The 13,248-nt window shown below is 41.9% G+C and overlaps 1 protein-coding gene across 3 annotated transcripts in view; it reads right to left on the reverse strand.

The window, feature by feature from the left end:
• Positions 1-13,248, reverse strand: part of NFE2L1 (NFE2 like bZIP transcription factor 1) — a 235,132-nt gene that overhangs the window by 31,114 nt on the left and 190,770 nt on the right. The window lies entirely within an intron of this gene.

Consider the following 13,248-nt stretch of genomic DNA (forward strand, 5'->3'; position numbering starts at 1 on the left):
AGAGAGCTGCTCTGACTATATGGATGCTGACATAAACACTGATGATAGTTGTAGTGGAGGTACCGAAGTGGTCACTACATAAGGGGGAGATGCAGTGTCCCGCTATTATCCTGATATATGAGATACATTACTCGAATCCGAGTGATTTTCCCACGGTTGAAAGTACTGTGGGCAAATCGTTTGCATGAGAAAGGTGCAAACTACTAAAAGTTTGCACCTTTCTCATGCGAACACACATACATTCTCACACCCACAACACACCCCCCCACCCACACCCCCACCCACGGCATGGGGGTCATGTGACAGGAAGGGGCGGAGGGGTCAATACGAGTAAGGAGCCCCAAATGTCACGACCCTCGCCCCAAACCCCCTCTGGCAAACCCATTGGCCAGGTGGAGTCAGGACTCGGGCCTCTAGAGCCTGCCATCCCCTTCAAAAGCCCTCATGGGGCCAGACCTGGTGCCTATGGCGCCAGGCTCATACACCATGAAAGACAATGTGCTTGGGAACTACTTTATTGTATTGTCAGCCAACATGGAGGCATCCACATAGCTTGGTTCCTAAGAACCAAGCTATGCGGTCTAGTGTTTTGGGTGTGGTAACCTAAGGACTACTTCACCTGGACTATTTTGTTGGGGCTATTTAAACCACACCCGAGCAAGACAACACGCTTCACGTTAATTTGCAGCTTGCAACGTGACGCTCACCGTGTCCAGCTATTCCCTCGAACCTCGGAGAAGCAAGGAGACAAAAGGAACATCATTAGCAGCAGCATCTTACCTGCAGTCTTCATCTTTAAACACTCGCAGCTACTGAGAACAGCTTCCTCGAATCTGCACGCCTCCTGGACAGAACGACCTGAAAGAGAAAGATCGAGGCAACATTGAAGAAAGCAGTAGAGACATTTACAAATTACGAACTGCTCAAAAGGCTTACCTGGCTGGTACCACTCCGGACATTCCACTCGCGCTGATGAACACTGCGACCTACAAGGAAGGAAAACACAGGTTAGCAAAGGCAAGACTTCACAGCGCTGCACATAGCGCTTACTTACCGCATCATAGTGCTCTTAATGCGCCATCATTTACCAGCGGGGCTCAACCAAGCCAGTTCGCCGCGCTGAAGCTCCGCATACCTAAGGGAGAAAAAAAGAGACATTTTTAAACAAAGAAAGGCATGCAGGATAGCAACAAAACTAAAGAACATCAATAAGACCTACCTGAACAATATCAAACGGGCCGGCGTCAGTGAAGTAACTGGACCGCACTCACCCAAGAAAGCCAACGCGCCCCTGCAAAGAAGGCAGGACGGAGAGGACGCCTAATTCTACCACAAGGTGAGGAGAGGGCGCCAGAGGGACTGAAATCATACGGGGGTGGAGGGAGGATACTTAACCCAGTCGGTCAGTTTTGAACACAGTCCTCCTGTATTTTCAGGCAGAGCCTTCCCCGCAGGCCACATCAGGGCAAAGCTGAGAAGCATACCAGCGAGTAACCCGGCTGGGTGGCGTCCCTGTGGATACTAGGTGAGCGTAACACCAAATAAGGAATGATATTCCTCCAGCCCCGTGTTGGTGTTGTGATTGCCATAGCCGCATCATTAGTGAATGTATTGATGTGTACGAGTCCTGTACACATAACAGTGGCCCGAAGAGGAGGAGGGGGGAAGGAGAGTGGCCGGCAGACGAGGAGGGGAGGAGAGTGGCCGGCAGACGAGGAGGGGAGGAGAGTGGCCCCCAGACGAGGAGGGGAGGAGAGTGGCCCCCAGACGAGGAGGGGAGGAGAGTGGCCGGCAGACAAGGAGGAAGAAGAGGAGGAGGAGAGTGGCTGAGGGAGGGGGAACAGGAGAGAAGAGAAGGAGAGTGGCAGAGGGAAGAGAGTAGCCAGGAGGAGGAGAGTGGCTGAAGGACGAGGAGAGTGACATAGTGGAAGCATGAGGCAGGAGTTACATCAGAATGGGTCTAGACAACCGACTTAACTAAACATCTATAGTCCAAGTCAGATTGAGACAGTAAGGGCAAACATTTGATAGAACCATAGAACCAAGGTTACGGAGGGTTGTGGGAAGACCAGGGAGGGGATGGCACTAAGCCCCACAAATTATATAAATTAAAAGCCCTTGAACTGTCCTCTAGCCTCAGTGATTATTGTGCCATCTGTGGCACTAAGCTTTGGTAAGTTTTATAACCATCGTTTTGTCCTTCAAAAGCAAAATGGTTCTCAAACTGGAAAAGGACCATCCCATTTTAACAGTCATCCTGCAAATCAACCACTGGTGGTCTAATGTAAAAGCCAGAGATTCACATTTACTGTTCCTTCTCACATCCCACCTCCCACTCCGGGTACTGCTTGCTAGTATAAGCACAGCATGTGATTCTAAGCAGATTAACAAGCATCAGAAGACATGCATTACATACAATCATCAGAAATGCTATTACAGTATCTGCTTATATTCGCATGTGCTCACCCTTCCTCCCTGCTCGGTTAGCCACTAGGAAGGCGGTCTTGTAGGTAACAGCTTTGAGACTTGCTTTATGCATAGGCTCAAAGGGAGACCACATAAAAGTATAGTCAATACCACATTTAGGTCCCATCCGGGAGCCGGGTTAGAAATGGGGGCATTAATCCTTTTATTTATTTATTTAATTTTAATGTGATATAGTTTCATAAACAAAAACTTTACACACATAATAATTCAACAAATATATACAATTAATCATTCCTTAATACCAAAATTCCTCTTCTTAAAAATATAGTCATCTGAATGAACACAAAAAAGGGCAATTTTCTTGTTCCAAATAGATTGCAATCTCTAAAATAATAAAAGAAGATGTGAAGGAGAAGCAGAAAACTACTTAAGCAAACAGACAAACGAACCAAATGGGTACATATCCACTGATTATTCAAAGTATAAGGATATGGTACATACATTCAACTTTTATATGTATCTTTTGCTGCTTTGACTGAATAGAGTATAATATAACTCCAACCCCCTGGATAAGGATTATTTCTGATCTGAACATCAATTCAAACCTCATAGCCTTAGTTGGCTGCTGTCACTCAAACGTTTATCAACAATACACCATACCCTCTATAGTGCTATATGGAGACTGGAATTCAAGGCGTTTAGGCACATGTACCAAAACTCATCTTCCTTAATGTGATTCAACTCGTGAACATAACTGCCATAATGCTTAGTATAATATGAACCCAACTTTGGGCACAGCAGAAGAACATGTCTGGCAGTTTCAGGTGAGGTCTTGTTCTTGCAAATCCGGCAGAAACGTTTGTCTTTAGGTATTGTTGGTTCATGGCCGATCACCATTAACACTGGTAGATGATTAATGCGTACTAGCAGTAGGAAGCATCTAAGATTATCTGATGGGCACAGATTTAAGTATCCTTGGGGCTTTTTATATGTATATAGTATATGAGAGATGAATCCATAACTACTCAAACTCTCTAGATACTCATAGTTGTTTTGCCAGTCCCATAACTTCAGTCGCTCCCCCAGCTGATATTTCAAATGTTCAAAATCTTTGCCCCACTGAGGCTTCCACCCTATAATACTGAACAGTGTGGTCATTTCGGCCATAAGCTTAACCTGTTTGTTCCCACTGATATCTTCTCTCAAAGATGACAATAGCGGATTAGTAGAATTCAAATGTATTTTCATGAAGAGTTCCGCTCTCTTCTTCAACACCATGGACTTCAGCGAGAAAAAACCAAATTCAAGTCTCAGAACTGCCATCGGTATCCCTTGCGGTAATCCCAGAACCTTACGCCAGAACTTGACCCAAATTACCTGGAGCCAATCTAAGTTAATATTAACCAACGCCTCTAATCCATATACCATAGGCACCAGACATTGAATATATAATTGGCATGCAGCCCAAATGGAAAACCCACTCTGATTGCGAGAGTATTGGCAAATCATGGCAGTTAATTGGGCAGCTTTTGTTTTACGATTTTGGGAACAGGTATCCAAGTTTCTTTTGGAATCAAATTGTACTCCCAGATATCTGTATGAGAAAGTGTATTGTATTTCATAACCTCCAACGTACATGCGGGGACGGCTGATTTTCCTGTGGGAATAAAGTATGAATTCCGTCTTGTTATGATTTATTACCAATTCATTTAGTTCCGCATATTCCCACAGCCACTCAGCAGAACGTAAAAGACCGCTGAATGTATGGTCAAAAATTACCAAATCATCCGCGTATGCGATTACCAGACAGTGCCGAGTGCCCACTTTCGGAGGACAATTATGAGCAACTCTAATGAAATCAGGGATGTCCAATACAAACAAATTGTATAGAGGAGGTGCTGTAACGCATCCCTGCTTCACCCCCGAAGCTGTTTTATGGGTCTGGTAATTGTTCCACTTCCATCTAATCTCAACTGTACTGTAGTATTACAGTGAAGAAGCTGTAAGTAGTGGAGCAACCCCTCAGGGCCGGTCATTCCTCTCAGCTTCCTCCACAGCATTTCCCTATTGACAACGTTGAAGGCCGCCTTAAAATCAACATATAAGGCGTACAATGGTGGATTATTCGGTTAAAGAGCTTTGTCCCTTAAATTATTCATAATAAGAAGATTGTGAGAAGTAGAATATCCTGCTTTGAAAGCGGTCAAGGACCCCTATTCCCTCGGCCCATATTTGCAATTTCTGTAATAACAAAGAGGAAAACATTTTTCCTGAGCAGTCTAACAGTCTGCAGTTCTGGTTCAGATCCGGTCCCCTTTTTGAATACAGGCACTGATATTGCAGTCTGCCAAGTCTCGGGGACTCCACCTTCAGTAAGGACCTTTTCGATGAAGCAATAGGTTCGCCCAAAAACTAGGGTTATTTTTCATGACTGTATTTGTGAGTCCATTAGGTCCCGGTGCACGGGAGGCCTTGAGGTTGGAGATTTTATCGAGAAGTTCAACCACACTTACTGTGAATGGAGGGGGACCTGCTTACCTGTTGGTGGTACATCAGTTATCTCCACCGTTATCTCCACTGTTTTTCCATTCCGCTTTTCAAGGAACGCCACCCATTCCGTAGCACTTATGGGGTCGATTTGGGGGGGTTACACTACTCGCCCTTACCTTATCGAGCAGGGCCCAGATGTTTCGGGTATTTCTTGAGCAGATAATTTCACAGTCTTTTGCCAGCATTCCAGTTTTTTTGTTCTTATCCATTGTTTGGACAAAGACCTATATTGATGTTTCAGTTCTCTAATCTTGCTATGAGCTGCAATCATGGATCTGGTAGTAATCTTTATTTTGCGTATTTCACTTCTGAGCGTGCGTTTGGCATCTCTTATTACTCAATCGTAGATCGGAATGGGACCCAGGTCCCTGATAGTGCACAATAACTTTTTGGTAACATACTTGCCCGTAAAGGCATAAATCCATCCCTTCATGTCCTGAAGTGTCATGGACTTGAATAGATTATAATGCCTTATAGCGCAGTCTTCACTGTCTTGGCTAGCTCTTAGGATATTCCTTTCAGACCACACTAATCGTGTGGCTGCTTGATTAACTAGAGTGTTGCCAGTCAGTAAAGCCGGGGATGGGCTCATAGTGCTTTCCAAAGTCACGCTCAGAGCTTCAATGTCGCTCTAGTCATTGTCCAGAACTTTCATATCTTTTACAGCAGATGCCACATCGGCACTAGTACAGACACAGTCAAGTGTTCCGCAGGCCCCTCCTACCCTCCAGGTATATTTCCCCAGACAGTCACTAAGAGTGCGCCTGTTAATCCTTTTAGAAAACACAACCACCTCTCCCCCTCCTCATCACAATAATTATGTTGCATGAGTGGGAGCGGATGTAATGATTTATTTGTGGTTCCATCCCCCCTCTTTGATTTGGCATTGCTATTCGTTTCACTCCTCCATTCACACAACAGCCCATGTCAAGTGTCTTGAATACTTTCTCTGCCGGTCGCACCACGAGGATTGTATAAATTGACCAACAGCAGTTTCACCCAATTATCTTTCACAGAAATGACCACATCCACAGCATTAATATTGTCCTCATAATCTGTACGAATTTCTCTCGCTACAATAGACTTTTCCACCCCAATCATTAATCCACCATAAGTTCTTCCAAATTGTCCCTTTTTAGCTATTGTATGGTATAGCATATATCCGTCTATTACAATAGGGGTGAGTAACCAGGTCTCTTGCAGCATAACGAGAGAATGTTCTACAATAAGTGGTAGTGAGCCATTCGTTACCATAAAATGTTTGAAACCCCTAGTGTTCCAGGTCAACAATGAGCAAGTTCAAGGTTTATTCGTCACCAATGGTAAGGCATCCGCTAACCATTTAAGAGTGTTCTGGATGTCGCTCATTTGTACCTGTTTCCCTGTGGTTAGTTTGGGCTTACAGATTGTATTATCCTTAGATGACTTAGGCTTCTTAGTTATCAACGGAGCATTGTCCTCAGGGTTAACATCCACCCCCACCCCTACCTGGGCTAGGTTGTTCCTATGTTTCCTTAACAGTTGCGCAGAAGCTGAGACCTTACAATGTAAAGCTGTCACATTAGGATTAGGAGAATGTAAAATGAAAAGTCCTCAGAGAGAATTACTCTCAATTACGGTATTATATGCATTTTGGCAAGCACGGCCCCCCGCGGTAGCCACTTGCCTCTAGTGTTTTGGATGAGGTTCTTCACTAAACAGATCTTATTCTCCACTTTATTTTCCTCACTAGTCTCCATCACATTTTCAATATGGGAGTCAATACTCTCTTGGCTACACCTTGAGGCATTCCTATGAGGGGTAGAAAATTGACTGTCTGTGGTGGAGGAATATTCAGAGGAGGCAGAATCTTGGCTGTCATTGTAATTTCATTAGACATTTCCGGTAATATCCAACTCGTTAGTGTCCCAGGGCCCTTTTTCTGCCGTTTCTTAGCCTTCAGGGCTCTTTTCTTAGCCTTTCTGGATTTTTGCTGTGGATTGGCTGTATTAGGCAGTGGAGATGCCACCTCAACCGGTACGTCTTTCATTGCTGCTCTCTTCGCCATCCTTGGCTGTTTCTTTGTAAGGGGTAATCTTTGTTCTTCAGCTGGTATTACAGGTACCTCAGTACCCAAAGAGGCCTCAGGGGTAACCCCTTCCTTCTCAATCTCAGCTTCATATACCAGAATCGGATCGGGTAAATTAAGCTGTAATACTGTGTCGACATGTATTCTCCCACACAGTTTGAGAAGAATTTTTAAAGCAAACTGTAAAGAGAAGATAGAAGCCTGAACATCTGCAATAGCCGCAGCATTCGATTGAGATAAATCATTTGTAGGATCTTCTAATGGGTTTTCAGTAGCCTCAGTGTCAATCCGCAGATTTCGAGACTCCCAGACAACCAGTGCTTAAAGCAACAAAAGGACAATTTGCCGGCTGGAGTACCTGCGTCTCGACCGTAATGGCTGCTTCTTTCTGGGGCGAGCCCATTGTGTTGTCATCAGTAGTTACATTACTTAGGGGCGGCGCCATCGATCTTTGTATGGATAAGCAGAGGTCTAGTAATGAATTGTTGTCGATGTCTTCATAATTTGTCGAGTCCAGAGGTTGACTCCCATTATGCACTGAGGACCTTGCCTCTTCGGTATGTTTATTCAGATGTGCTGGTGCAGTTTTCTTAAAGAGAGCTGGAATAGTACCTCTCTCTCTGGGAGGCGATTTCAAGATTTCCCCTGCGTTCGTTTTGTTGGTCTTCATATTCGTTTTGTTAGTATTTCCCTTTCTCAAGTTATAGTTCGTTTTAACTTCACGTGCTTTCGGGGGCATAGTCATTATAGCTGTATTGTGCGAAAAGGCTCAGCACAATTGAAAATACTGTGCCAGACAAACAATTACGTAGGCTTAAAGACCATAGTTATATTCAAACACTGGCCAGTCGAACCGACGTGTGGGGAGAAATGCACCTTTAAAATAAAATTTAGCATATGAGTGCGTCCTTATAAAGAAGCCTCCACTCAGCAGTGGCTAGCTGCAGTGTGAGCGGGATCAAAGAGGATTAAGGTCCCCCGCAGTCTCCCACTCGTAGCAATATACACACTGCAAGAGGAGGTTAAATGTAGACGTGTTTACCATGTCAAGGATCGCTACTCAGGTGATGCGCTACAGACGTGCTCCTCGCGAAATTCTGTCGCAAGAAGGGGGGGCACCTTCCCCCCAAGTGTCCACAAAGGACCACTTGTCCTACCACTACTCCGTGCGCGCGCTCCGTGCACCAAGTGGGTAACTATAGTCTCTGTTGCTGGTGATTCCGGCGTTTTCCGCTCCGCCTCCAATTTCAGAGTAACTGAAAAAATACTGCACAGCCACACAGCACCACAAAGGACCACTTGTCCTCCCACTTCTCTGCACCTGAATCCTTTTATTTTATTTTCCACCACAACACCTTTTGTTGTGACATAGTGTAGGCTGAGAGTGCAGCTAAGTGAACCTTCAGGGAATTAAAAACCAGGCCTAGTGAGTGAGTCTAGTGAGTGAGTCAGGTACAACACAATATGGGATTGATGCTCCTGGAATTGCACCAGATGACAAAGCGCTTCCATTTACTGGAGTAGCAATATCGTAAGTATGTCCATGCATCTCTGAGGAAGTTGGTGGTGCCCGAACTCTATGCCCTCAGGAGCCAGGCCACTAAGTTCAGAGTTTGCGGGCATGGGTGAAGTGTTTCCCTCTTGTCCTGAGACAACATGTTGTATGGGCAAGGCAGTTACATTGAAGGAGAGAGAGACATCTGCATCACATGAGAACCAGGAGATGCTGAGCCCCACAGATCTCTCAAGAACGTTTGATCAACAACTGTCTTAAACCCAGTTGAAGAACTAACACTCCCAAGGGAAAAGGGGAAGTGGAGAAAATAACAAACGACAGACGCCTACTTCTGGTGGGCTGCAATCTGTAGAAGGAGACATTAATGTTTATTAAATAATGAAGACATGCATTAAATTAACTCAATCTCTAAATATCAAATAATTTAATATCTAAACCCATACCTGTCCAATCTCCGAAATAACCTTGGAGATTAATTAACTTCTTTTTCACAAAGACCCATTGAGAATTTATCTTGCACAGTCAATGTTCAATTTCAGAAGGGCAATGTGAATTTAAGAATGCATTTTGTTCCTCAACCAAAAATGCTCAAAATAATGAGTTCAAGAATGTGCAATCTTCTTAAATTAAAGAGGAAATCACTTTCGAGTGTTCATTCATTCAATTGCATTTCATCCTTTCTCAAGCACATTGTATTCCTGTTCAGATGTTCCTTTTACTTTAGTAACAAATGCGCAATTAAGAGTTCAGATGGTATTTTAAAACTTTAAACAAGAACAATAAGAATGAATTCAGATCCTGTTCAACCTTTGAAGCACATGCGCAATGCTAATGGAATCCGAAGCTTTGCTTTTGACTTAAGCACTGTAAATGAGTTCAGATGCTGTTTACCTTTTGAGCACATGCGCAATGCTAACGAAAACAACTGCTTTTGCCTTTGACATGCGCACAATAGACAAGTTCAGGCGCTGCCTTATCCTTCAGAAAAATGTGCTATGCTCATGAAATCAATGTGTCTTTACTTTCCACATGCGCACAGTGAATATTTTTAGAAGCCACCTTATATAATGGCGCGCAAGCGTAATTAAAAGCCTTATGAATTCAAGTTAAACAACATCAAAAACTTAGGCTCAGGTATTTTCCTTAAGCAATCTTCATTCACGCAACCGTACTGAAACTGACAGACTTGAAATCAGATCAGATACGAGACACAGCAGTAAAACAAGGACACTTCTCCTTTGCGCATGCGTGAAACAAAAATGAAGGCTCTGAAGCACTGATCTAAGAAAACTGCGCAGTTAAAATTCCAAACGCTTCTTCCTTCAGTACAATGTCAGAAATTCAAAACCGTGTCAATTACACAGAGTCATAAAAGTCAAGCAGATTTTTGAAGTAAAATGAAACGAATCTAAATACCTAAACTAAATAAATACCTAACATGAATAAAGTGATAAAAATAAAGCAACTTTTCTCCAGCTTGAGAAAAAGCGACGCTCCCACCAAATTATCAGCTGAGCTTGTCCCACGTTGACCAGCTTCTCAGGAAACAATATTTATCTTTGTAAACTTCACCAGAATCTCATCAAAAGGCCTTGACGCAGGAACTTAATCAAAACAGGACCTTCCTTCTTGAAGGTGAACAATGAAAGGCAGTTTAGAATTGTATGGAAGGTCAGAGGTTCATGAAACTTCCAATCAGGAACTGGCACTACTGCCACCATGTTGGTTTGGGGAGTTAGCACTCTGATGAACAGAAGTTAAGATCAACAACCCAAAATCAGATTAAAACAATAAATTAATTAAATCTATAATCTAATTTCATTTACAAAGTACCCCTACCTAACCTGGGACCTGACAGTACCCCCTCCTTAAGCCCTGACCTCAGGGCCAGGTTTATTTGGATTTCTTCTGTGAAACTTAGATACTAATCTTTCCGCATGAATATCAGATTCTGACTCCCAACTTCTTTCATCAGGACCAAACCCCTTCCAATCAATAAGATATTGAATCTTTCCCCTTACTTTTCTAGAATCAAGTATTCTTTTAACCTCAAATTCTTCTGAATTAGTTTCCAAAACAATTGGTTTAGGAACTGGTCTCATTCTGATTCCTTTTGACACTGGTTTTAATAAACTTACATGAAATACTGGATGAATTTTCAAATTAGTAGTCAATTTAAGTTTGACTGATACTGGTCCTATCACTTCCTCAATCTCAAAAGGACCCAAAAACTTAGGACAAAATTTATTTTTTCCTTTCAATTTAATATTTTTTGCTGATAACCAGACTAAATCACCTTTAGCATAACTTGGACTTTTCTTTCTTTTAAAATCTGCAAATCTTTTATACTCAGACTTACTTTTTTGTAACATTTCCTTTGCTTTAGCCCAACCTTTCTGAATTATTTCAGTTATATCTTTCACAGCTGGACATGTCTCATTTACTCCATCATTCTCACATAGAAACCGAGGATTATAACCTCTTCCACAAAAAAAAGGTGACATGGAAGTAGAGGTTTTAGTAGAATTATTATATGCAAATTCCGCTGTCCACAACAAATCCACCCACTCAAACTCTCCTTCGACAAAACATCTTAAATATTTTTCTAATTCCTGATTGATTCTTTCTACTTGACCATTAGCCTCTGGGTGATATCCTGATGTTAATTTTATCTTCAAACCCAATCTCCTACAAAATTCCTTCCAAAATCTCGACACAAATTGAGACCCCCTATCTGAAATAACTTGACTGGGAACTCCATGCAATCGTACAATTTCTTGAATGAATTTTTTAGCTAGACTTGAAGCTGTAACTCCTCCTTTCATGGGAATAAAATGACTCTCTTTAGAGAAACAATCTACCACTACCAGAATTGTGGAGAATCCTCTATCGTTAGGTAAATCTACAATAAAATCTAAACCAATTGTATGCCAAGGCCGAGGAGGAATAGGCAAGGGTTCAAGAAGTCCAGCAGGTTTTCCAGTCTCATGTTTTGACTTAGCACAGACTTCACAAGTCTTTACATAATTTAAGACATCTTTCTTAATACTTTCCCACCAGAAATGCCGTAGAACTAAATCCAAAGTCTTATGAAAACCCGGATGTCCAGCTAAAACTGAATCATGACAATCTTGTAAAATTTTCTCTCTAAGGTCCTCACTCGGGAGATACAACTTATCCTCAAAATAAGGTAAACCATTTTTAATAGTTCTTTTAACATCCAACTGTGCCCATTCTTTCATCTTCTGAATATTCAGATTTATTTTAATTAACTCCTGCAAATCTTCTTTTTTAGAAGAGTTAGCTGAAACAAAATGTTCTTCAGGAATTACAGGTTCAGGTCTTAACTCCAATTCTTTTTCACAACCAGGAAATTGTCTGGATAAAGCATCCGCTTTACCATTTAATTTCCCAGGTCTGTATGTCACTACAAAGTCAAAATCCGCAAAAAATAATGACCAACGTAACTGTCTGGGAGTAAGAGTCTTAGCTGACTTAAGAAAAAGTAAATTTCGGTGATCAGTAAGCACCGTGACAGGATTTCTGGCACCCATCAAAAAATGTCGCCATTCTTGAAATGCAGCTTTTATTGCAAGTAATTCCTTATCCATTATTGAATAGTTACTTTCTGCGGCAGAAAATTTCTTTGAGAAGAATGCTATTGGATGAAGCTGACCAGTTTCTTTATGCCTTTGAGATAAAATAGCTCCAACTGCAAAATTAGAAGCGTCTGCTTCTACAAAGAATGGTTGTGTTGGATCTGGGTGTAAAAGAATAGGACCAGAAATAAATCTATTCTTCAAGGTGTTAAAAGCTTCTTCCGTTTCTTGATTCCAAAGAAAAGGTACACCTTTTTTTAAAAGTCTAGTGATAGGAGGAATAATGGATGAAAAATCTTTGATAAATCTCCTATAAAAATTAGCAAAACCTAAAAAACTTTGCACTTCCTTGATCTTAGTGGGAGTCGGCCAATCTTTCACTGCTCTGACTTTTTTTTGATCCATTTCCAACCCTTGAGGAGAAATCACGAAACCCAGAAACTCCACCACTTCAGTATGAAATTGACTCTTATCAAGACTAGCAAAAAGATGATGATCGTGTAACTTCTTCAAAACTTGTCTTACATGTTGATAATGTTGCTCCAAATTATGTGAAAAAATCAAAATGTCATCAATATAAACTACGACAAAAAGATCTAGAAATTCTTTCAAAACATCATTAATAAAGAATTGAAAAGCCGCTGGAGCATTACATAATCCGAATGGCATCACAAGGTATTCAAACAAACCAAAACGTGTTTTGAAAGCAGTCTTCCACTCGTCTCCCTCCCTAACCCTAACCAAATGGTAAGCTCCTCTCAAATCCAATTTAGTAAAAATGGTTGCTCCTTGAATTTGGTTTAACATTTCTGGAATCAATGGCAAAGGATAGCGATTCTTAACAGTGACTTTATTCAAAGATCTATAATCAATGCAAGCTCTGAGCTTCCCTTCCTTCTTGGGTACAAAAAACAATGGTGAAGCTGCAGGAGATTGTGAGTGTCTAATAAACCCTTTATTGAGATTTTCCTCAATGTATTCCTTCAAGTAATCATTTTCCTTCTCGGTCAAGGCATACACCCTACTACTAGGTAAGATTGCTCCATCCTCTAAATCAATTTTGCAATCATATGATCGATGTGGCGGTA

Source organism: Ambystoma mexicanum, chromosome 13, assembly GCF_040938575.1.
Source record: "Ambystoma mexicanum isolate Mex_15411 chromosome 13, UKY_AmexF1_1, whole genome shotgun sequence".
NCBI classification, from domain to species: Eukaryota; Metazoa; Chordata; class Amphibia; order Caudata; family Ambystomatidae; genus Ambystoma; species Ambystoma mexicanum.